Genomic DNA, 25,226 nt, shown 5'->3' with positions numbered 1-25,226 from the left:
TGCCTCTAGAGTGCTGGGTTCAGAGCAGTGTTTATTTGACTTTACTATACATGTGTAGAATGGAAATAAGTTGAAAACCTTTTTAAAATCTCTGATATAGGCAGTAATGTTGTTTTTGCACACACACACACACACACACACACACACACACACACACACACAGAGGAATATCACTGAGAAGATACAGTGTCCTACATTTGGCCCTGGTCTTCTTAAATCCAATTTGAGTGTGTGTTTTTTTTTCCCATAATCCAAAGTCAAGCCCTAACATACATTAAACATCCTTTTTTACCTTACGTAGCTTTATTTTCACAATAATTATCGGAGGTATTTTAGTGGGTCCTAGCATTGAATGCTTAGAAAAACTAACAGTTTCAGTTCTGGTAGTATGGAAGTTATTGGGTTGTTTTTTCAAGAGTTGATATCAACCAAAACTGGGCTAGGGATTTAAGCAAGTTTATTTCTTGAATAAGACAGACACCACTCCATACACACATAACTTAAGTAGAATTATCATGTTCTTGAAAATAGTATTACATTGTAATTTCTGCCTAAGGCTGAGGGAAAGACAATGCTAGTTCATAGGCTAATACTCCAGAAACCTGATACATTGCCTCTTTACTTACAGCATGTTGTTCTCCATATGTTTTCCCTGTAACACTCAGAAGATCCCCTATTGCTTTCAAATGTACAAGGTCAATCATTTTAAATTCACAAGGATGAAAATCCTTTAAAAATAAATGATTGTAGAGATTCTTTGTATGCTATGAACATGGAGTGTGGGAGGCATTTATTTTGGTAGTCTTCTTGCTTTCCTGATCTATTGCACAGGATTTATGTGTCATTTTTTTCCCCTGCAGTGACTGAAGCAAGGCTGTGTGACATTCCATGTTGGAGAAAGATAGAAAAAACATGAGTGCTCTAAGTTGGAACGCAGGATCTACAGCCTTGTCTGTGGCCTCAGAGGAAACATTGCGATAGTAAAGCTGGGTGTCTAACACTAGCCATCCCCTGCTAGCTCTCCTCGCTCAGTGTGTGACTATAAATACGTGTAAAATCACATGGATATGGCTATATTTTTATTTGCTTGCTCCTAGGAGAGAAAAAATAACTTTGAATTACAACTAGGAATTAATTGATGCTTTAATTTTTGGAAACTTTTTCAGAATTTTTTATTTCCCACAGTCCAGCCTAAGATCCTCAGTTGTATCAGGTTTTGTGCACAAAAGAAAAGCACAGAAGTTGAATCACCTGAGGCATGTGCTCTCTGTGCACCAAATATTCAGATGGGCTTCTACAGGCCTGCAGTCTGTGTCTGTGTCCAGAGTTTTTGACTTTTTGCTTTGTATAATCATAGAATCTATTGCTGCTGATTTCTATAATGATTCATGTTGTGTGTCTCTTCATAACTGAGGACTGTTGATAACCTGTGATTTTGTCTTTTCTATAGTCTTACTCCTATGAAGAACGTTAGTTCTGATGGAGAAAGAATGAAAAGCTTTATTTTCTCCCCCAGATATCTTTATATTTTTATTATATATTTTAGTTGTGTACTATGTGCTACCAACTTTTTTCAGTTTGTTATGGACACAATTTGGTAATTCCTGAATTGGTTCTGCCTGCCTCCAGTCAGAAACATCTGTACATCTCTTGTGGGTATAAGTACTTTATAATACAATGGTCAGGATAAAATGAGATGATATTTTTCCTGAAATTTGTAAGAGAATATATGGTATTACTTGTTAAACCAAATCAGACTGTTTGAATTTGACATTTGATTTAATATTTCTAGTATTCTGTAACAAATATGTTAGTTTTTCTAGCTTGGATCACTTTAAATGATATATCACAAGGAATACATAGAAAATCTAAGCAATGCTCCCATTTGCCTCTTGATTATAAATTTCAGCAGAACAATACAATTAATTCCACACTATTCAAACTGAAATGCTTTCTTTAGTTGCTATAAGAAGCTAACATGTAAAATACCTGACTTAGTTGTAGTCCTGTGAAAAACTTTGAATCATGGAGTTGAGGCAAGGAATGGTACTCATGAAGTTGAGATGACTGCCCACTTCAAACTCTTCATTGCGTTTACAAGCAGATGTATTTATGTATATCAGAGGCAATTTGTAGATGCTTTGCGTGTTCCTCTCCTTAGAAACACAAAAATCAGACCCTTTTTGTAAAGCAGAAAGTCATGTCATGTAAAACATGACCTGTATATATTCCATACATGGAAATGGAATCTAAATGATAAATGCAAGGTGTGATAATTTAATGATGGGATTAGTCTGATCAATTAATATGCACAATCCTGGAAGTGAATTACTTGCATCAGATAGAATGATATTTATTACTCTGTACAGAGAGAAAAGTACATATTAAACATAGAGCTTACATTACATGCACGCAGTTCATGTCCCATAAATCTTTTATATTTTTAATTTTCCTTTCTCTAAATGATGTGCATGGAATATGCCTTATTACAGAAATGCTATTCATAATTTGACTCTGTGGAAAAGTGCCTATATGGTGGTAATGCTAGGAAGGCAAGTGAGATAGATTATCATACCAGTTTACATCACCAGTTAACATTTTATATTGTGATGTTTAAAAAAAGAAAAGTTTATACCTCAAATGTGTATTTTATTTTACAATCAGCTGTGGGGTTGGGATGGGAGAACCGGGAGGGTTGGGAGGGAAAGTTTATTTGCCGTAGGTGGGAATCTTAAAAAAAAAAAGAAAAGAAAAGAAAAAAAACTCTCTACGCCCACTATAAATGTTCCTCTGTTTGCATTTCTGACAACTATGACAAACCAGACAGGAACTCTTTCATAACTAAATTGGATAGCTTTATTTTACAAAGATATGCAAAGTTTCTGAAGCAGTGTCTGAATCTAATCATCACCTGTTGCATTTGCACTAAATGTGGTGATATACTTTTACAATTTATTCTGTAAATAAAATGTTACACTGAACATGTTTGTATTTTAAAAAAAGGTAAGAAATGATACATTTTATCTTTCAGTAATTGCACTCTTACTTTATTGGAGTTAATCCTGCCCAATCAGATTTAGAAATGTGTTCAGAAATACTGAAAGTATTCAAAAAGTCAAAGTTAGGAGGAGCACTGGCCATTTTATAATATTTAGACCCTCAAGAATTACTTTCATTTAGCTAATTCCTACATACTGAATATTTATGATGTCTCTTCATACATGGGTATTTCTCTTTACCTAAGCCCCCATTCCATGCCCCCCATAAACAAGCCCCTATGCTCAATTCTCCTGGATTACTTTTTGCTTTTTTAGACACCTGAAAAATATTGGTGATGTGGGGATTTGTTCCTGCATGTGAGTAAACAGGATGAGAGAGCACTGTTGCCCTTGGGATTGAAGACGGTTTGAGGTAGAAAACTTGATTTGGTGTTGCTGCAGGAGGAGCAGTGGAGGAAAGAAGGGGGTATCTAAGAGGTGTGAGGAAGAAATGAGAACAGGAAGCATGGCTTTCTCGTCCGTTTGTTTTCATGACTGATTTATACACCTATTCAATATTGGTGTCAGTTGCTACTGAGAATTTTAACTGGGCTGAACTGGTTCGCTTGTGAAATTGTGCTGGTTATCTTTAAGCGTAACAGTTGTTTGTCTGATCAGACACTTTACCAGTATTTAGTCCAGGCTGTACAGATGATGTATTTGGATTGTTGTCATTGTTCATCTACAGACTCAAAACATAATCATTTTAAAGTACCTTGGGAGTGTGTAGAGTGTAACTATAATAGCTTTATGATTCTGATGATGTTTTTTTTTTAAAAAAAAATGGATCTTCCATGTTACAATCACAAAATTAAAACCAGTATTTAAAAGTGGAGAAGTATTAAAATATTATGGACAAATATGCTTGCTTGCTTGATTTGTTTTCCTTAACCCCAAGGTACTGTCTTAGATAATTTCTGGGTAGTTATGAAAGTTTTCTTGAATTACTCCAATTCGGTAGTCCAATTTGTAATCCCATTAAGGATCAAGAAAACTTTGAGGGAAAAATCTAATTTTTGTTAACAAATCAGAACAGGCATGTACTAAAGGTAAGTATTCTGCCAGTCTTTTGTCATATGTATTATGTATATTATGTAATGGGTTATAATTTAAATGAATTTATTATGACTTACACTTAGAAGACCTATTTACACTTAGAAGCCATATACATAGGAAATGCAGCACTGTGAGTCACACACCTGTAATGTGAATTCATCATGTGCACTGAATCATGAATGCATAATTGCTCCTTTATTTACCAAATATCAGCTCTGCTTCTTGTAGTTCTAGAACATCCATCGTGAGAAGTGTAGACTTAATCGTGTACTCATTTGGGTCTCTTGATGATTGTATTGAAAATCACTGAATGCATTTCATCTCTAGTGTTGAGTGTTAACAGTGTAACCTGATAATGTAAGCCAACTACCTGATTTGAGTTGTGATCACACTGTGTGGCCTCTCCCTTGAGTTGGCTCTATTGGGTGCCTGCAGCCTTCTTCAGCTAATTTCCCATATTCTTTAATATTCTGATGTTTCCACAACAACTTAGTCTTCACCTTCAAAACTTCAGGCACAGCCCATTTAGGAATTCCTTACAGGGAATCTGATTGTTACATGGCCTTAACTACTTCCTGGAGCCTTGGTGCAAGTCTCCATACCCCCTGTTGCATTCTGTGCATCTGTAAAAACTTTGCACATCAGCTGGGTGTGGTGGTCACACTTTTAATCTCAGCCAGCACTCAGGAGGCAGAGGCGGGCAGATCTCTTGAGTTCAACACCAGCTTAGTCTACAAAGAGAGTTCCAGGACAACTAGACCTGTTACAGAGAGAACATGTCTCCAAACAATAACAACAGAAGTACCACATCAACAGAGTTCAATATAGATGTCACATCTAGAGTCATGGTGATCCTCCCTGATCAAGTAACCCTCTCTGGAAAGGGCTCACACAATAAAAGGGTCACTTGAATGCCCTAGAAGTTCATTAATTCAGTCAAATTGACTATCAAAATTGATCCTACCTCTTGGTTTCTTGACTTCTTGTCCTCCCACAGAAAGGGATGAGACAAGAAAAGAAAACATCACTACAGACAAATCCAAAGGGGATATTTCAGCAGATTCTTCAACTTGTGGGCATGTTCTAATACAGTACTTTTCTGGGCTACCTGCGACAAAATAGCCTCTGGTAAAAGAGCAGACTGATTCTATCCAAGTTGGTTTACTTTGGTCATTTCTATTATTTATTTGAATTTGGAAGATGAGTGGTAGCTAAATGAACAGCAAGGAATCTGTACAGCCAAGTCAAGGTTTAGTCCCTGTCTAAACCATTTTGGCAATCTAATGCTTACCAATAATTCTGCACACAAAACAATCCCCAGAATAAATATTTTTGTGTTCATTTTTTGTGTGGTGTTTAAGATCAAGCTCAGGCCTTGTTCACACTAATAAATGCTCTCCCACTGGGCAGTAAATAGTTACTGAACATCTATATGCCATGCATTATTCCAGGATATATGATATAGCAAGAAACAAAATGACTGGGATTATTTGTTATAACAAATCTTTTTAGAACTGTGTCAAAATTAAATGGAAATGGACTTTGAGATCATGGGCATTTGAATGTACTTCAGACCAGGTCACATTTGAAACACACAAAGGTCTTTTTTATTTGTTTATTTTTAAGACAAGTTTCTCTTTGTAGCCCAGGCTGACCTTGAATTGATAGTTCTGCCTTAGTCTCCTAAGTACAGGAAGTTTGTTTTTGATTCTTGCTTGTGTGATCAGAAGGTGATCCTGTCTTGTCATCATTGTGCACAGATTTGATTTAATAAAAGGAAAAACAATCTTAAGATTCCCTCTTTAAAAACATCTAAGTTGTTAAAACATTCTAAATGCTGTATTCTGTAGGTCTCTGATGTGTTTGAAGTTTATGTATCTACCTGAAATATATCTCTGTATACCTAGAAAATCTAGCATTACTGTAAGTTTGATAGATAAGGGTGACTGTTAACCTGTATTTCTTTATTATCCTGAATAACTATTAAGAACTTAAACTTCACATTGAATAATTATATATAGGTAGGAGTTGTATAGGTAATGCCTTAAGCAAAAACAAACAGAAGTGAAGATGGAAATTACAAAAAAAAATCCCACATTAGCTCAGAATTGAGAACAATAAAGGGTTATTTATTTAGGGGTAGACTCCCAGATCACAATCCTCTGCACTAGCAGGGAACAGGAACCAAATCCAGAAGCCGGGGAAGAGGCAGACAGACAGACAGAGAGAATGTTTCACATTGGTATTTATAGTATAAGAGGCCATGCCCAAGTGGACTGATATCTTAAAAGCTACTGGCTGAAGAGTTCTACAACACCTCCTCTTTTGTTTAAATAAGAGAGTTCCAAACCTAATACAAAACTATATACAATAAGAACAGATATCAAGTATAAAAATTGGAATTATAACCAGCATAAACAATATTAAACAAGGAACGCATGCTAGATGTTTCAATAATCATTCTATCCTATGGAGTCTAAGTCTTACATCAGGACTTAGCTAAGTCATAAGAGGAAAGTAGCTACAGCTATCCAATCTTCAAGCACATTGAAGGCCTGAGAAGGGAGTTACTATTACTTGAGAAGGCAGAAAATGCAATCAAAATGTGGAGTAGATGACACAAACAACTGGCTATCTGGGCAATTACCAAGAGTCTCATTTGCAATGTTGGAGCAACCAACTTTGGCTAGGGCCTCGAGTAACTGACAAATCATTTTCAGAGGCAGGAATTTTTCAAAACTCTTATTTGTCTTGGCAAGGTTTGGCAGTCATTTTTCTTGTATCCTGCTTGTCCAGTCTAGACATCGTGCATTTTGTCAGTGGTCAAGGCATGGGCTTGCCTAAAGGCCAGTTTTGCGGAAAAAAAAAAAAAACTCCAAGTGTCTTCGGTGCTCAGCATTCTCTCAGGAATAGGTCAGTGCTGCCAGGAGCAATTGTGTCTCCTGTCAGCAGAACACTAAGTTATTTAAATGCCATATTCTACAGTTCTTTGAAGTGGTTGAAGATTTCCTATCTATGCGTAATACAATCTCTATGTATCTAAAGAACCTGATTAGTCTAAGTATGACAAACATGGATGACTATTGACCTATAATCCTTAATACCTATATAACTTAAAGACTAATAGCCAGAACCTGGAAACAACCTAGATGCCCTTCAATGGAAGAATGGATGAAGAAAGTATGGAATATATACATATTAGAGTATTACTCAGCAGTAAAAAACAAGGACTTCTTGAATTTTGCATACAAATGGATGGAAATAGAAAACACTATCCTGAGTGAGGTAAGCCAGACCCAAAAAGAGGAACATGGGATGTACTCACTCATATTTGGTTTCTAGCCATAAATAAAGGACATTGAGCTTATAATTCGCTATCCTAGAGAAGCTAAATAAGAAGGTGAATCCGAAGACAAACATATAGGCATCCTCCTGAATATTAACCTTCATCAGGTGATAAAAGGAGACAGTGACAGAGACCCACATTGGAGCACCGGACATAAATCTCAAGGTCCAAATCAGGAGCAGAAAGAGAGAGCACGAGCAAGGAACTCAGGACCGCAAGGGGTGCACCCACACACTGAGACAATGGGGATGTTCTATTGGGAACTCACCAAGGCCAGCTGGCCTGGGGCTGAAAAAGCCTGGGATAAAACCGGACTCTCTGAATATAGTGGACAATGAGGACTACTGAGAACTCAAGAACAATGGCAATGGGTTTCTGATCCTACTGCACGTACTGGCTTTGTGGGAGCCTAGGCAGTTTGGATGCTCAACTTACTAGACCTGGATGGAGGTGGGGGTTCCTTGGACTTCCCACAAAACAGGGAACCCTGATTGTTCTTCGAGCTGATGGGGGGGGCCTAATTGGGGGAGGGGGAGGGAAATGGGAGGCGGTGGGGGGGAAGAGACAGAAATCTGTAATAAATAAATTTAAAAAAACTTAAAAGACTAAGACTTTATATTAGAATATTAAACAATCTTTAAGCAATTTTCCTTTTATAATTAATTCAGAGGCCTTTTCCACATACATTTTTTTAATTTTTTGTTTGGTTTGTGTGGTAAAAAGATCCATTTTAAGATAATATCTTCCCACTGCATTAAGATTCCAAGGAAAGTTCTGGAAGGCAATATGACTAGAATTCAATTAAGATTTGGATCTACCTTATCATCATAAACCTCCTGTAATTTCTCTTCAACAACCGTTAATAATTCTCAGCTTCAGCTATTAATTCCCTGGAACTATTTTAAGTCTTTGTCACCATCTAAAGTTTTGTTTAAGTGAATTATTAGATCAGGTGTTATCCCAAAAGCCTATCGTAGACAAGAAATGTCTTCTTAATAATGTTTGGAAATCATTAAGAGTCTACAATTCGCCTCTCCTAATTTTTGCCTTTTGCGTTCTTATTTTCTGTAAAAGCTATTTTATAACATAAGTAATTGATTGAATATCCTCTCTGTATTTTTTTCAGGAGCAATTTGTAATCCCCATTTAGGCATAACTTTCTTCTACAAACATTCTAAGGTATCTGCATTTGAATTAGATAACAAAATGTTATCCATGTATTGGTAAATTATAGATTTAGGAAATTGTTTACATATTTCCAATGGCTGACTCAAAAAGTATGGGTACAGGGTGGGGCTATTGAGCATTCCCTGTGGGAGGATGGTCCACTGATGATATCTTCTAGTAGGCTGAGTATTAGCATAAATAGGTACTGTGAAGGGAAATTTTTCTCTGCCCTTTTCCTGTAAAGGTATAGTGAAGAAACAATCTTTTAAATCAATAACTATGATAGGCCATCCTTTTGGTGATAGAGAAGGCAGAGTAATTTCAGATTGTAGAGGGCCCATAGGTTGAATAAACTTGTTGACAGCTCTTAGATCTGTCACCATTCTCCGTTTTCCATATTTCTTTTTAAAAACAAATACAGGAGAATTCCAAGGGCTGGTAGATTCTTCAAAATGGTGAGCATCTAATCGCTCCTGTACCAGCGGTTCTAAAGCCTGCAGTTTGTTTTCTGTTAAAGCCATTGGTACCTCTGAAGATTTTCTAGTTGCTTTGTGTTCTTATACAGCCTGAAGTCCTGTGACCTTTGTTTATAATACATGAGTTTGGGGGACTGCAAGAATATTAATCTGGGCATTCCATTGCTGCAACAGGTCACAACCTCATAAATTCACTGCAATATTAGCTACATATGGCCTCAGCCCTCCTTTCTGTTCTTCTGACCCTATGCATTTAACCCATGTCATTCTTTGTTTTACTTGAGATAGGGTTCCAATTCCTAGGAATTGAATATCTGCCTCTTGAAGAGGCCCAATTTGGATGCCAAGGTTCTGGAGTAATGATACTCATGTCCACGCCTGTGTTTAGTAATCCCTCAATTGAAATGTCATTTCTGTACACTCTTAGCTTTGGTCTTTGGTCATTTATAGAAGTCTGCCAGAATATATATCTCCTATTTCCTTCTGGAGTTTTTGTTTCATTCTCTGTATCTGTTCCATCATCCAGAACAGTATGGTTTTTTTTACAGTAGGCACTGGATTTTTTTAAAATTTCCTGGTAATACATGTTCTCCATAGTGACTAGGAATGGCTGGATCATGTTTGACATGGGGACCTGTGAGAATCCCCCCCCCCCAAGAAGTTTCCTGATGGTATCAGGTTGCCTTGTCTGTCTTTTGTCAACCTACATTCATTGGTCCAATGTCAGCCTTTGCCACATCTCCTACATGTTTCAAAAGGCTGAGACTTGCCATTCTTGCCATTCCCAGAGGAGACATTATTCCTAGAAATTCCTTGTCTACAATCCCTTTTCAGATGTCCTATTCTACAACAATTAAAACATTTGGCATTTTGATGTCTCCTCATACTTTTGGAAATTGCTTTTCTTACCCTTGCCTCAGTAATATGGTCAAATGTCTCAATGTTCATTGTATTCAGGATCCATTGATCCATTGGTGCTGATCTAACCTTTAAAGGCTCAAGGATCTTTTTGCATTCGAAGTTGGCATTTTCAAAATCCAGAGATTCAATAAGTACATGTCTAGCTTCTGTGTCTGTTACCCCTATTTGTACAGCCTTAGTTAATCTTTGTAAAAAATCACTAAAGGGTTCTCTCTGAACCTGTTTAACCCTGATATATGATTCCATTTTCTTTCTTGGTTCTTGAATCCTGTCCTAGGCATTTAAAGCTGCTGTGCTACATAGGGACAATGTGTGTTTATCGTACAGAGCCTGGTCCTGAGGATTGGAGTAATGGTCCTCTTCAAGAATTTGACCTTGGGAAGCCTCAAATCCTTTTGGTTTTTCCTGTTGTTCTAAAAATTTTGCCTCCTCTTGCCAATAGCATTTCCAAAGCAGCTAGGGTCCATTTTCTAGGACCTCTGAGATTAATTAAATCCAATCATGTGGGGCAGCCTTATTGCTTGAAGCCCATGTTTTGACCATTTCCTTAACTAATGTTGAATGCAGGTCATAAGATACTATTGCTTGCTTAATTTCTTTTAAATTATAGGTTGCCATGTATATTCTTTGACTACCTTATTATTACTGGATAGGCAGCTAAAACTCTGGGTAAATCACCCTGGACTCTGGCACATACTGATGAGGCTAAATCCTGTTCTTGTATCTTTTCTCCCTGCTCATCAGTTTTGATAATTTCCTCAATCTTTTCTAATCTCTTTACCACTGCCTTTTGTAAAGTCTTAATCTTCTGTCCAGTGTTCTGTTCTAATGCCCTCATTGATGATTCCAATGTATGAAATTTGTCCAGTAAAGATAACATCTCATCCTTGGACATAATTTGATGGTGTGCATACTGCCTTCCTGGAGAGATCCCTTATCTGTTAACCTATCATAACATTTCAACAAATTCCAGTTTTTAAATTCAACAGCATGAATTCTTTGAGATAATATCTCAGCACCCTTCAACACTGATTGGACGATTTTGTCAAATCAGTGTTATCCTTTTCAATAGTATTAATTTTTTCAATTAGCTGTTCATTATTAGTCTGTAAATACTATCATTTCTAAAAGTGCCTCATTCTTGGCTCTGTTATCAAATAATTTTCTTATTGGTATAATATGAAAAATCAGATAAATGGATGTATAAGGGAAATCACATAAGCCTTCCAGAATACCATCTATAGTATAAGCAAAAAGGTTGTTAAATTCCTGAATGCTAATATTGTCTGCCATAGTAACTTTCAAATTTATTAATTTGCTTACCTTTGTTAAGAGATTTCAGTAAATTGTTGTATTGTGATAATCTTTATTGGCCAACAGGTGTTATGGTTGCAGCCGCGTGGCAGACAGACACGACCAAGCATGGGACTATTTGCGCCACTTTGATTATACACATTGGTGCTTGGTTAAATACTGATAAATATTGTTTCCTTGACAAATTTAGAGCAATTAAATCAATTCCTTACACAGAGCAAGGAGGCCAGAGCTTGCAAGTAGGGAACACAAACCAGAAGCTGCGCCAGTCTCTGCACAGCAGGGAAAGCATGTGTGAGCCTGGAAATTGCCAGATCGCCCCACGGTAGCTCCACTGTGAATGTGGCGGGTTTTTCAAAAAGCCACTTAGGTGAAATAAAATCAGGCAGGCAGATGTAGTAATATGGAGCGGCGCTGCGTCTCCAACACACAAGCCGCCTGCCCGGCTAGCTTTTGCCCTGAAATAATTACACAGACACTGTATTCATTTAAACACCGTTTGGCTCATTTCTACCTAGCCTCTTCTAGGCTAACTCTCGCACCTGGACTAGCCCATTTCTTATCATCTGTATAGCACCGGTCTTACCAGGAAGATTCTAGCCTAAGTCCATCCTGGGTCGGAGCTTCATCACGTGCGTCTGCCTGGGAGCTGGGCATGGCGTCTCTCTCTGAGGTGTCTGCTCCCGAGAGGAGAGCTGTCGAGTCTGACCTCACTTCCTCTTCCTCCCGGCATTCTGTTCTGTTTACTCCTCCCACCTATCTCCTAACCAATGAGAGCCAAGCAGCTTCTTTTAACCAATGACCTTCCTCCATCAGGCAGAGGTCAGAGATTTTCTGCTTTGGGGACCTTTTGGGTCTTTTTTGGCCTATCCCTGTAGATGTGGAGTTGGGATTCACATGGGCAGCAGAAGATGGACATAACAAAATAATCCCACACTAGCTCAGAATTGAGAGTAATAATGGGTTATTTATTTAGGGATAGACTCACAGATCACATTCCTCTGCATGAGCAGGGAATAGGAACCAAGTCCAGAAGCTGGTAGAGAGAGCATGAGCTTTAGGTTGGCATTTAAGAGGCCATGCCTGAGTGGGCTGGTATCTTTAAGGTTACTGGCTTAAGGAGTTCCTACAGCACAAAAGTACAATATAAGGACAATAACTTTAAATTTGTATCAATATACAAAAATAAATAGAAATATATACAGTATAGTAAAAAATACCCTTAAATTTGTATCAATATACAAAAATCCATATCAATGTAAAATATTTAAGACTAGTTGCTTTTTCTGAAAGTAGATTCAATAATCTACCTTTTTAGCCTATAATAACCTCCCCCCCCCCCCCGGCTTTTCGGTTTTTCAAGACAGGATTCTCTGTGTAAGAGTTCTGACCGTCCTGGAACTTGCTTTGTAAACAAGGCTGGCCTTGAACTCACAGAGATCCACCTGCCTTTGCCTCCCAAGTACTAGGATTAAAGGCTTGTGCCACCACCACCTAGCTACCCAATAACAACTTGTAACCAAACCTCTACACAATGACAAATATCCCTAACCCAGTGAAAGACAAAACTATCCACACTACCTCTTGGGAATGTGGGCATTATGTTCTTAAAATTACTTCCTGTTGTCTGTGGGAACAATGGCATTTCTAGTGGACTCTGAAAAAAATACAAAACAAAACAATGGTCAAGTCTTGGGAGAGATAGCAGTACCATTTGGGAGTAGTACATGAGTGTGGATCATCTCAGCCACCTTGGGATCATCCTGAGCAGTTTGTAGTCCAAAACCAATCCGTGAAAGGTGTTTATCACTTTGGTGGCGTTATCATAAGCCAGGTAGACTCTTGTTGTAAGACCCCATTATCACTTTGGAGACTTCAGAGATTGCTGTTAGGAGTGTTTATCATTCACTGCAGAAAAACACAGTAAAGGTCATATGCTATGAATCTTAGAGAGGTTAAAGGACCATAATCTATTAAGTACATCTGAGATATCCAGACTTAATATCCTAAATTTCTGTTTAAACTCAATCCTGAAATCATATACAGAAAGCAACATGAAACCTAAGGTTAGAATTAGTACTTTATAATTTCAATAATATCAAAATAGAGGGTATAAATTTTGAGATAGTATATATACCTTAAAAAAGTTTTAAAGAATCAAAATAAATTTGAGGAGTAAGAGTAACAATATATTCTCTAGATTTTGGTTTTCTTCTGTCCCATACCAGGTGGCTCTTTAACAAACATGCATAGGTTTAGAGAAGGAGAGAGTCACACTCCAACAGCCAGCTTTATTTTTTAATTCCATATGGGTGCTGATCTTACCTTTAAAGGTCCAATTACCCTTTTACATTGTGAATTAGCATTTTCAAAACCCAAAATCTTAAGTTAATATTTATCTAACTTCTGGATCTGATATCATTTCATATACAGTTGAAATCAGTCTTTCTAAAAACTTAGCGAAGGCTTTTTTGGGCCTTGGATAATTTTATTAAATGGCTCAGAACACTTTTCTGATTTTTTTTTCTTCTCCCAAGCATTCAAAGCTGTTGTATGGCATAGGGCCAACGCATGATCTCCAAATGTAAAGTGTCTTTCCACATCATCATAATGGCCCTCACCAAGGATTTGATCTTGGGAAATCTCATAACCTCTAACCTACCTTCATCTCTCCATCAGGTAGTTCATTGTAACAGGGCCAGATTTCAATACTGCTGGAACTAAATTTTTCCAGTCTTGTGGAATAATTTTGTTCTGAGTGGCCCATGAATTTGACATCTGTTTAACAAAAAGTGAATGAGTGATATTGTTGCTTACTTAAATCTCAAATCTAACATTTCTATAGGTTCCCATTTAACTTCTGAATAGCCTTGGGGTACCTATTGTCTGGTAGTCATTCTTGAATGTTAACTGAATAAATAAAGGTTGGTTTTCTAACAGACTTAGGCTGCTTCTCTGTAATTTCATAATTTAATGGTGAGGTTCTCTAAATTTTTGTGTCTGAATATTTTTATTATCTTAAATTTTACAAGACTTGTAACTTATCAGTCAAAATGGTATTATTTTCTTCAGTAATTATTTTTAGGGTTTGCATATTAGTAATGGCTTTTGCCAAGACTTGTATCTTTGACTAGTAAGTTTTTCTAAGGTTTGCATATTATCATTCCCCCTTTTTTTTATTACTCTCACCAGTGAATATTTTAAAAGCTTTTGTCTTGTTGGTCAAGATTGTATTATTTTCTTTAGTAATTATTTTTAAGACTTGTATCTTATCAGTCAATTTCTCATATTTGGCACCATTACCAAACCATTTTTAAGGGAAAATATTAATTACCATACTGATAGTAATTATGACCAACACTGTATCAAGTCTAGCTAGTTTTTCTATTTGCATCCCATCTATCGTAGCAGTGAACAGGGTCCTAGTTCCCTGCATTGTGATATTTCCAATTTTTAACATGGAAAAGGTTTTAAAGTTGTCCTTTTCTCTTATCCTTTTTACTTACTTGTTTAATAATAGTGTAGTTTACCACTTAAAAGTTCCCAAGTATCTTGCCAGATGTGATGCTTCTCCTTGGATTAGATGTAGTGACAATGTTTGACCAGCAGGTGGAGCCTGTGGGGCACCAAGTCAGCAGTGGGCGATCCAGATGCTGGGAAGCCGCACTGACTAGCTCTCTAGAAGCTGACTGACCTCCAGTCAGTGGCCACCCATCTTGACCATGTTGAGGAGATTCAGCCAAGCAGCTGGACTAGCCCCATCCTGGTGTTTGTGAACACTATGTAGAAGTCTCCTAAGAGGTGTGGCTATATTACAATCACCTTGACTTTCCAGCTGGCTGCCAGTGAATTGGTGACCAGAGCTGCAATGTTTCAAGCCACAAGCTGGTCTCCTGCCCCATGTGAGCTGAGCTGCCTGGATTGACAGCCTGGAGAAAGGCTCAGAAAACCCCAAATGCAGGAAAGCATGCCAAAAGGGATGCAGAAAGGTGCACTCCCCCCACCAGACTGCAGAGTGGTCTCGGCACCCAGACGCTCCTTCACATCATGAGGCTCCACGTTGGGCACCAGATGTTACTGATTTTTTTTTTTACAACATTAAAGAACAAATATAAGGTGAAACCCTGAGGTGGCCATAAGCTATCACAGAAAAGTCCCACAACTGTTCTTTCCCGTCTCAAAAAGGCCGCACAACCTCCCTGGCCTCACCTCATCCCTTTGGGTCATTCTCTTCTCAGTTCTTCAGGACTCATTGATCTATTCCAGCCAGCTGCATGGAAACTCTGCCTCTTTTTGATTGAACAACACACCAGTGACATAAACAGAAACTCAACATTGTTTTCTTTACACTGAATTGGAATCACAAGTGCTCTTTCAATCCATAACCAACACTATTTGAAGGATTGACCTACCCACTCCTGATAACTGATCTGGAATCACCCAAGGTAAGGCAAAAACAAAATCCAAACCAAATTCCCCTCAATAGAAGCCTAGAATTTACCTCAGACACACAACTGGCAAAAGATGTTCACATGTCCAGGACTTATTGCAAAAGCACAAACAATATGAAAGCTCACGATATATGCCCCACTTACAGAAAAAAATCCAGCATTCCTATAAAAGTATTCTCCAATAAGGGTTACCTAGATGGACACCCCCCCCCCATGGGACAGAATTTTTTTTTATAAATTAAATTTATTTATTACACATACAGTGTTCTGCCTGCAGGCCAGAAGAGGGCACCAGAGCTCATTGCAGATGGTTGTGAGCCACCATGTGGTCCCTGGGAGCCGAACTCAGGACCTTTGGAAAAGCAAGCAGCGCTCTCAACCACAAAGCCACCTCTCCAGGCCCCCATGGGACAGAATTTAAGAAAATAATTATGTCATCAAAACTTAGGGAGTTTTAAAAAGATACAAACAGCTCAATGAACTTAAAGAGAATATCAATAATGTACAATAGCAGTGACATACAAGAAAACAATAATAGCTGGATAGAACAAGAGATTTCAAGATTTAAAAACAATTCATTAAGCCGGGCGGTGGTGGCGCATGCCTTTAATCCCAGCACTCGGGAGGCAGAGCCAGGCGGATCTCTGTGAGTTCGAGACCAGCCTGGACTACAAGAGCTAGTTCCAGGACAGGCTCCAAAACCATAGAGAAACCCTGCCTCGAAAAAAACAAAAACAAAAACAAAAAAACCCAACAATTCATTAAAGAAAACCCATGCTGAAATAAAGATGGAATTCTAAAATTCAACCACTGAATTATAAAACAAGGGATGGGTCAGGTAGAAGATATGATATCAATGTGAAAGGTAAAATTTGAAATAAACTACAACCACCGTTCCTATGCCCTCCCCATGATCCCAAGGTCCTGAAACGAGTGGAGCTCCACCCCGGGAATGTATGATTGTGTCAGCCGTTAATCACAACTAATGACAACTACTAACCACATGCCTTAACCTCGCCTGATGTATTTTTAACTACTTTACTCTTCAAATCTGTACTTCCCCTCTCCATAACCAACTAGGTTAAATGTCAGCTACCCTGAGCCCCTCTGACAAGGTTATGGTTTTCCTTTGTAGTTTTTCCTCCTATAAGTTCTACCCTGCAAATGCTCAAATGCTTCTACCCCTGCTGCACTAGAGTGTTGAACAGTGTTCTGAGCGGTTTGTAATCAATAAATCCCTTTATGTTTGCATCAGATACTGGCTCTGTGGTGGTCTTGTGACACAGACCCAACAATGAGGACTTGAGGACAAAGAAGAATTTGATTGCATAAGCAAAGAATAGGAATTTTTCTTTCTTTTTCATTTCTCCGCATTTTTATTGATATTTATCGAGCTCTACATTTTTCTCTGCTCCCCTCCCTGCCTCTCCCCTCCCCGCTTCAACCCTCCCCCAAGGTCCCCATGCTCCCAATTTACTCAGGAGATCTTGTCTTTTTATACTTTCTACTTCCCATGTAGATTAGATCTATGTAAGTCTCTCTTAGTATCCGCATTGTTGTCTAAGTTCTCTGGGATTGTGGTTTGTAGGCTGGCTTTGTTTTATGTTTAAAAACCACCTATGAGTGAGTACATGTGATAACTGTATTTCTGTATCTGGGTTACCTCACTCAAATTAATGTTTTCTAGCTCCATCCATTTGCCTGCAAAATTCAAGCTGTCATTTTTTTCTGCTGTGTAGTACTCCATCGTGTATATGTACCACATTTTCCTTATCCATTCTTCAGTCGAGGGGCATTTAGGTTGTTTCCAGGTTCTGGCTATTGCTGCAGCCAGCGCAGCCTAGATAGCCGAGACTGGTGGGGGGATGCCAGGATTGAGACACGGAGGCTTCTATTCAGGTGGAAGAACAGCAAGCTTTATTTTGCCCAGCAACCTTTTATACCTCTACTCCTTCTGTGGAGACCCACTGGCCAGAAAGAACATAAACATCCTTGTCAATTACAGACCACAAGGAAGTTCCACTGTCAGTCAGGGGGAGTGAGGGCAGCTGGATTACAACAGCTATGACAAACAAAGCTGCTATGAATATAGTTGAGCACGTGTCCTTGTGGCACGATTGAGCATCCTTTGGTATTGCTGGGTCTTGAGGAAGGTTGTTTCCTGATTTTCTGAGAAATCGCCACACTGACATCCAAAGGGGTTGTACCAGCTTGCATTCTCACCAGCAATGCAGAAGTGTTCCCTTTACCCCACATCCTCTCCAGCATAAGATGTCATCAGTGTTTTTGATCTTGGCCATTCTTCCAGGTGTAAGATGGAATCTCAGAGTTGTTTTGACCAGGACTTGTCAATAGATTATATATGTAGTATGAGAAAATTCCAAGAAAACACGAGTCTTGTGACCTCAGTTTGTTTCTTCAAAACACAGAATTGTTTTTGGAATGTGATTGCATGCTCCTCCCAGGTGTAGCAGATAGGAGTGAGTTTACTTCGGATTACTCATTATTGCTTGCGTTGTTATTCAATTAAATGCTTAAGCCATCCTTTATATTGCCTCTTTAGAGTGGTCCTCAGCCTTCCTAATGTTGCAGTCCTTTAACACGGTTCTTTATGTCGTGCCCCAACCATAAAATTACTTTCATTGCTACTTCATAACTAGTTTTGCGGCTGTTATGAATCGTGGTATAAATATCTGTGTTTTCCAATGGTCTTAAGCAACCACTGTGAAAGTGGTCGTTTGACCCACAAAGGGTCTTGACCCACAGGTTGAGAATTGCTGCTTTATAGAAAACCATGTTTTTGCCATGTGTGGCTTGTCCTTGTAATTGTATACAGCCTGAACTCAAGAGAACTTTACTCAGGTGACCTCTCTTAACCCTCAGAGTATAAACTGTCTGCTGCTCTGAATAAAGCTGGCTATTGTGTGAGACTTTAGTACACCTCATTTATTGGCTCCATTCTCCCAGGTCCCACCACCTCTAGAGCAATGGCAATTATGAAATGACAATTACCACAATCAAGTTAACATATCCAGAAATCCTTACAAAATTAAATCACATAAAGCAGAGTGGATTCTCAACAAAATTAAAAAGCTATCATGATATATGTAACTCCCCAAATCCTCTATAACAAAATCAGTTTTCTCTAAGTCCAAAGTCTTCCTCACCTTGGCCATGCATGAGAGATGGTGTGAGCAAGCACGAAAGTATAGGTGGAATGACCAAACTAAGGATGATGGCAAGGAGGACAGAGTCCGGAGTCACCACCCAGATGCAAATGAAGCAGGAGATTAATGTGCCATGCTAATAAAGGTACCACCACATGGCAAAGCATAAATAAGGAATATGAGTTAACTCAAAATGTAAGAGCTAGTTAGTAATAAACCTGAGCTACTGACTGAACATTCATAGTAATATTAAGCCTCTGAGTCAATTATTTGAGCAGTCACCAGGTGTTTGGGAACAGGCAGTGGGAGAGTAATATCTATCTACAAATGACACCCAAATGTTTGGCAAGAATTTCCACATAAAACCTGAGAGAACTTAAAAAGTTCCCAGCACTCTGGAGGCAAAGGCAGGCAGATCTCTGGGTTTGAGGCCAGCCTGGTCTATAAGAGTCCTGTTGCCACGTCCCAGGGTGGATGACGGCAGTTTGAACTGTGTGTACCATGATGAGCAGTGACCTGAGGATGTCAGCCTCTGTGTGGCTGCCAAGAAACACATCCCACACTGGACGGTGTGGCGCACACCTTTAATCCCAGCATTTGGGAAGCAGAGACAGGAGGATCTCTGTGAGTTCGAGGCCAGCCTGGTCTATAGAGAGAGAGCTCCAGGACAGCTCCAAAGCTACAGAGAAACCCTGTCTCGAAAAACCAAAAAAAAAAAAAAAAAAAAAAAAGATATATAAACACAATATAACAAGCACAGCTTCTGGGTAGCTGCATTTTCCCTGGTGGGCTCTGTTTGCTGGGGACGAGCAAAGGTACTACTCCTTTAAGACCTGGCTTCCTGGTTTGAGCTGGTAGCACAGATCGCTCTTTTGAGAGGTCCTACCAACACTTAAATGGAGTTTATGGGCAGCAGGTGACATGCTACTTGGTGGCAGTGCGGACCCTGAAACTCCCCAGGGTTGGGGCAGCAAATATGACTCCCCCATTACCTCTGCCATGAAGCTCAGATTCAGACCAAAAAAAAAAAGCCACTCTAAATGATTTACAGAGTGTAGTCTTGGGAGAGAAAAGTGAGCTAATTGTGTGCAGTTTGTGTTAGACTAAGGAGAAATTATTTTTTTTTATATTGGTCTGAGTAAGAAGGAACAGAGGTTTTTGTCTACAGTCCTCATGGTACAAATAGATCCAGTTATGAAGCATGTCCCAGTATACATTCTATGTAGCAAAACTATATAGAGAAATGGAAAGCCATCTTCTTGACCTCCCACAGATATATGTTCCTAGTAGATGGAGTATTTTCACGAGATAAACACACAAGCAGTGGGAAAAAGCCCAGTTATTTCTTAGGGAAGAAATGCAGTGACTCAACTGGTTTCCACAGTTACTAACGCCACAACCTTTCCAGGTGGGGCTCCCTATCAGAAAATCACTCAACCCAGGTCAGCCTGTTGAACACTAATTATCACCTGCTGTATCTCCCACGGCCCCTGACAGTTTAAGGTATTGTGTTTATGCAGCTCATTTAAACACATATGGATAATTAAGAAATACAAATTAATAGTCATCTATAATAGTCAAACTTTTAAAGGTCATACACAGATATATTTAGGTTGATAGATGGTCTTTAAACACTCCAAAGACCTGCAGAATATGACATTTAATATGTTTAATAACCTAAGGCTGGCTTTGCTGTAAGCATCCAATAATATGCCTTCTCGGCAGCAGGAAAGGCCTGGAAGAGTGCACTCCTATTTAGCGTATGGGTGCCCACGCCTTTAATCGGACAGGCACTGGAATTTGGGATAACAGAAAGGAGAGCCTGTGGCGCACCGCTGAGCAGAACGGAGCAGGCACAGCAAGGACGCCCCAAGCCCACCCAACAAAGAAGGTCCTGCCCTACCGGACTAAGAAGTCCCTCCCCTACCTGGCTTGTGCCTCCTCTGGTACTAGGGATGACAGGAAGGAGAAGGGAGGGATCAGGAGTTGCTGACAGATATAGAGGGAGCAGGAGATTTGCACCTAAGTACTCATGTCCTTGCCAAGTATTCAATATCAAGCTTCTAGAGAATTTAGATAAATGGGAACATTATGTTTCATAAATAAGGCATTTGATAAATAAGATATATATTCTATAATGGAGGGCCCTTTTCCCCTTTCCCAGGGTTGGGCATTTGAGAAGAAGCTCCCATGATTTGTCAAGGGAAATGCTGGTCTCTGGGCTCCTTCAGTCCCTGCTGAGGACCCCATCCCAGCTCACAGCCCCCTTTCCCCTGTTCACCATTTCATACTGGGATCTTTCCCTTGCGGCTTTTCCATGTCTTCTCAGGAGAGTCTTAGTTTGGTACAAACTTGTTCTGTTTTCACCCATAGGACAGCATTTTTTTTTTTTTTTTACTGAACCCGTTATCGATTGTGGTGGCATTTCAATTATATTTTAATAAATAAAGACTGCCTAAAGATCTGAGAGTAAAACAGTCCCACTGGTCAGCCTTACAGACCAGGTTATGGTAACACACACTTTTAACCGCAGTAGCCACAATGACACGCCCCTTTAATCCCAGTTAACCAAACTAATTGCCATAGGAACCAAACGGTGTGTGTCGTTAACCATGGTGATGCACGCCTTTAATCCCGGCCCTAGAGAGGATTATTAAATGGGAGGAAAAAACTCTCAACACACAGTCTCATTCTGAGATTCCAGGAGTAAGGGTTGCCATTTCAGACTGAGGTCGAGATAAGAAATAGCCAGTGGTTGCCTGCTTTGCTTTTCAGATCTTCAGACTGAACCCCAGTTTCTCTCTCTTGAGTTTTTATTAATCGTGCTTCAGTCAGGCTTGCCTTTTATAAAGGGATATAGCACATATGCATAGGGACAGTGTTCTACTTATTGGTTGTAGTAGCTGCAGTATCATGTCTTGGCTGCTGCTGCTGCTGTGTCCTGCTAGGTCCCCAAGAGCAGGCCAATGTAAATGCCTGGCTGCTGTGTGTGTGTGTGTGTGTGTGTGTGTGTGTGTGTGCATGCGTGTGTGTGTGCATATATGTATATATGCATTGTGAAGGGCATTAGCAGGTCTTTCCCTCCCCCATCTCCTCTGCCTTGCTCCTAAAGCTAGCCACCCAGGACCTCCATGGTCCCTGCTGCTGCCATGTTGCTATCCCTGGTCTGTGCTGCTGCCACCAATACCTGTGGTCCATGTTGCCAATGGAGGTCACGTTGACTGTTGTGTCCAGGCGTCACACAATGATGGGGAACAGACCAAGAAAGCCTATTAAACCAGAAACAAACTTTATTCCAGAAAAAGAAAAAAATCACCATGGGGCACACAAAACTTATCAACTATAGCTGTGACCACAGCCAGAGATCGGGCTTCTCAGCTGTGGCAATGGGGTGGGTTTGGGGCCTCCAAAATCAAGTACCAGGTGTGAGTCAAGGAGCTTTTACAACCTTGAGGTCAGGCTTAAAGTTACATTACAGTGTAAGTTTTACAGCTTTTGGTTATAGGGTGTTAACTTAAGATGTTTGCGAAAGCCTTAGCTGACACAGCCACTTTTCAGTGTCCCCGAAAGAATGCAAGGTGGAGTAGAGTCACACGGGGGAGGGGTTGAGGGCGCAGTTAAAAATTAAGGGAATACAAGCAGAGGGGCAGAGGGTCCCCTGGAGGCAATAGTTAGAGTTAACCTTTGTCCCCAGTACCTGCCTGGCTGAGCAGCGGGAGCAGGAGACAACTGCTCAAAGTTTACCTCTGTCCACAGTGGCTGCCAGGATGTCAGCTCTTAAGGCAGACAGTGTTTGTTTAAGGTTAATAGTGGCTGCCAGCTTTATTTTTTCCCCCAAAATGTGTTTGGGCTTACAACTTTATATTTCTATATTCCTGGATCGGACCCTTTATTTCTATATTTTATTCCTGGACTCTTGAGATGTCTGTGGTTTGTACGGACACCTGTGGCCATAATGATGTTTATGATCCCTGCAGTGACTGGAGGCCATGTTGATGTCTATGATCGGTTTCGATGGGAAGCCATGCGGAGGTTCATGGTCCATGGTGTCGCCGGCTGATATGAGCAAGGAAGCTTCTTTTGCAGTGGTATCCATGACTACAGACTCATAATTGAGAATGAGAGATGTTGAAGGATTCAATTAAATGCATACAAATATAGGCATATATCAAAAAGATCATCCATCAAGATCAAATTGGCTTTATCCAGAGATGAAGGGATGGCTCAACATATGCAAGTCAATAAATTTAATAAGCCATAAAAGTAGGTTTAAACACAAAAATCCCATGACCATCTAAGTAGATACAGAAAAGGCCATTGACAACTCCAACATACCTTCATGAAAGACTGGAGGGAACGTACCCCAACATAATAAAGACTGTGTGTGACAAACACACAGCCATGTGACCCAGCCATCCCACTCCCTGGCATAAGGGACTCTACACCCTGACCACAGACAACGTGGTCATGTTCATTTCCACTCTACTCAAAAGCTAGGAAATGGAACAACCAAAATGTTCTTCAACTGACAAGGGGATACTGAAAATGTGCTACACATCCACTGCCAAGAAAAATGAGACATGTGGGTAAGTCAGTGGAACTGGAAAATTTATTTATAGTGAGTGGGGTAACCCAGACCCAGAGACAAACACACTCTTATCCGAGGCTATTAGTTCTGAGTCTTTAGATACAAGTTCACAGCTAGGAGTGACAGCGGCTCCCAGGACAGAGAGAAGGGACCCGGATGGGGTGTGAATAGGTAGACATTCTAGAGAGGGGGATAGGTGGTAAATCATGGGAATTATGAGAGGAGAAATAGAAAATGTGGGGGTCTTTATCTGCAGAGTCTAGAAGAAGTAAGCATGAACACTAAGGATTACTGAGGATTACTGAAACAGTCAAAGGGAAACACGTTTTGTGTTGTATTTTCTCTAATACAATATATCAACCTGGGCAGTGGGCAGACTGATTGGCACAGAGGTGCGCATACTTTGTACGTGTGTTGCAGTGCACTCGAGTGTGTGTGTGCACGTATTGGTCTGAGCAGGGCCCCAGGTGTCTTCCTCTGTAGCTCTACATCTTGTTGCCTTGAGATCAAGTCTAACCCAGCTTGCTTGTTCTGCTCTGCTGGCGGCTGGCCAACCCTAATGCTGGGGGGTTACAGGCACAAGGTCAGCTTTCTCCGTGGGTGCTGGGGGTCTGAATTCAGGTTCTCATGCTTGCAAGTAGTGCTCTCCCTGCTCAACCACATCCCCAACCTTATCTTGAGAAAATGAACATCCTCAGATTATGCTAAACACGGGGAGAAACTGAGGCCAGCCAATGCACCAAACAGCGGCAGTTCTCCCGGAGGCTTTTTATGAGCTTTTATTTATATTTATGATCTGAGTCCAAAGTGAACTAGATCTCTGTGAGCCTTGCCTTGGGGAAGAATGCTGGGAAATGAGATACTTCCCTTCCATCAAACAACACATGGGATTAATACTGTTTGCTTTCTCGTGCCGTGCTTTCACACCGACTGAGTCGGACTGTTCCCTCAATTGTCCCCCAACCCTTTGTTAAAAGTGACCCCAGAGAAGTTCCAGCAGACTAGGTAGCTTTCATTTTGGACCATTCCTGCTATTCACCAGGTTTCCTCCACGGACCATAAGACATTCCTGTTTGGTTAGCAGATGGCAGTTTCCCCCACTTTATCATCTTTGCCATCTGCTTATTTTATGGGCTTCCTGTTCCAGGCTCAACGCTAGGAAGTTACAGGGGAAGTCTACCTCGGGTGCTGCCAGACACAGGAGCAAGGACTGACAGCAGAGTAGCTTGTACCACTCTTCAATAGTGAGCATCCAACTGCTTTTGTCCTACACTCAGTATGTCGTCTTTTGAGGGCATGCAGGGAACAAGAGAAAGGGGCCGGAAGTCAATGTTTTCTGGAACAGTTGGTCCACATGTGCTGGCTTTTATATCAAGTTGGCGCGAGCTAGACTTATTTTGGAAGAGGTAACTTCAGTTGAGAAAATGCCCCCACCAGGCGGGCCTGTGGTGTTTTTTTTTTTTCTTTTCCCTTTACTTTCTTTCTGAGACAGGGTCTCTATGTAGCTATCCCTGGCTATCCCTGAACATGCTAAGTAGACCAAGCTGGCCTTGAAATTATAAATCCACTTGTTCCCGCCAAATACTGAGGCTGAGGGCCTCAACTTAATGTACTGCATTTTCTTAGAGATGGGTGCAGGAGGGCCAAACCACTGGTGCTATAAGAAAAACAGGCTGAGAAAGACAGTAAGCAGCGTTCCTCC

General features: G+C 40.0%; 1 protein-coding gene across 2 annotated transcripts in view; it reads left to right on the top strand.

The window, feature by feature from the left end:
• The window catches only part of Cert1 (ceramide transporter 1), a 99,178-nt gene extending 95,370 nt beyond the window's left edge, over positions 1–3,808 (top strand). For both annotated transcript variants that reach the window (XM_075976268.1, XM_075976269.1), the window contains one exon: positions 861–3,808. The gene's annotated coding sequence lies outside the window, so the exon portion shown is untranslated. The remainder of the gene's footprint in view (positions 1–860) is intronic.
• Positions 3,809–25,226: the final 21,418 nt, after the last annotated feature.

The sequence above is a fragment of the Microtus pennsylvanicus genome, chromosome 6, assembly GCF_037038515.1.
Source record: "Microtus pennsylvanicus isolate mMicPen1 chromosome 6, mMicPen1.hap1, whole genome shotgun sequence".
Lineage (NCBI taxonomy): Eukaryota > Metazoa > Chordata > Mammalia > Rodentia > Cricetidae > Microtus > Microtus pennsylvanicus.
This window is presented reverse-complemented; position numbering and strand designations above follow the sequence as displayed.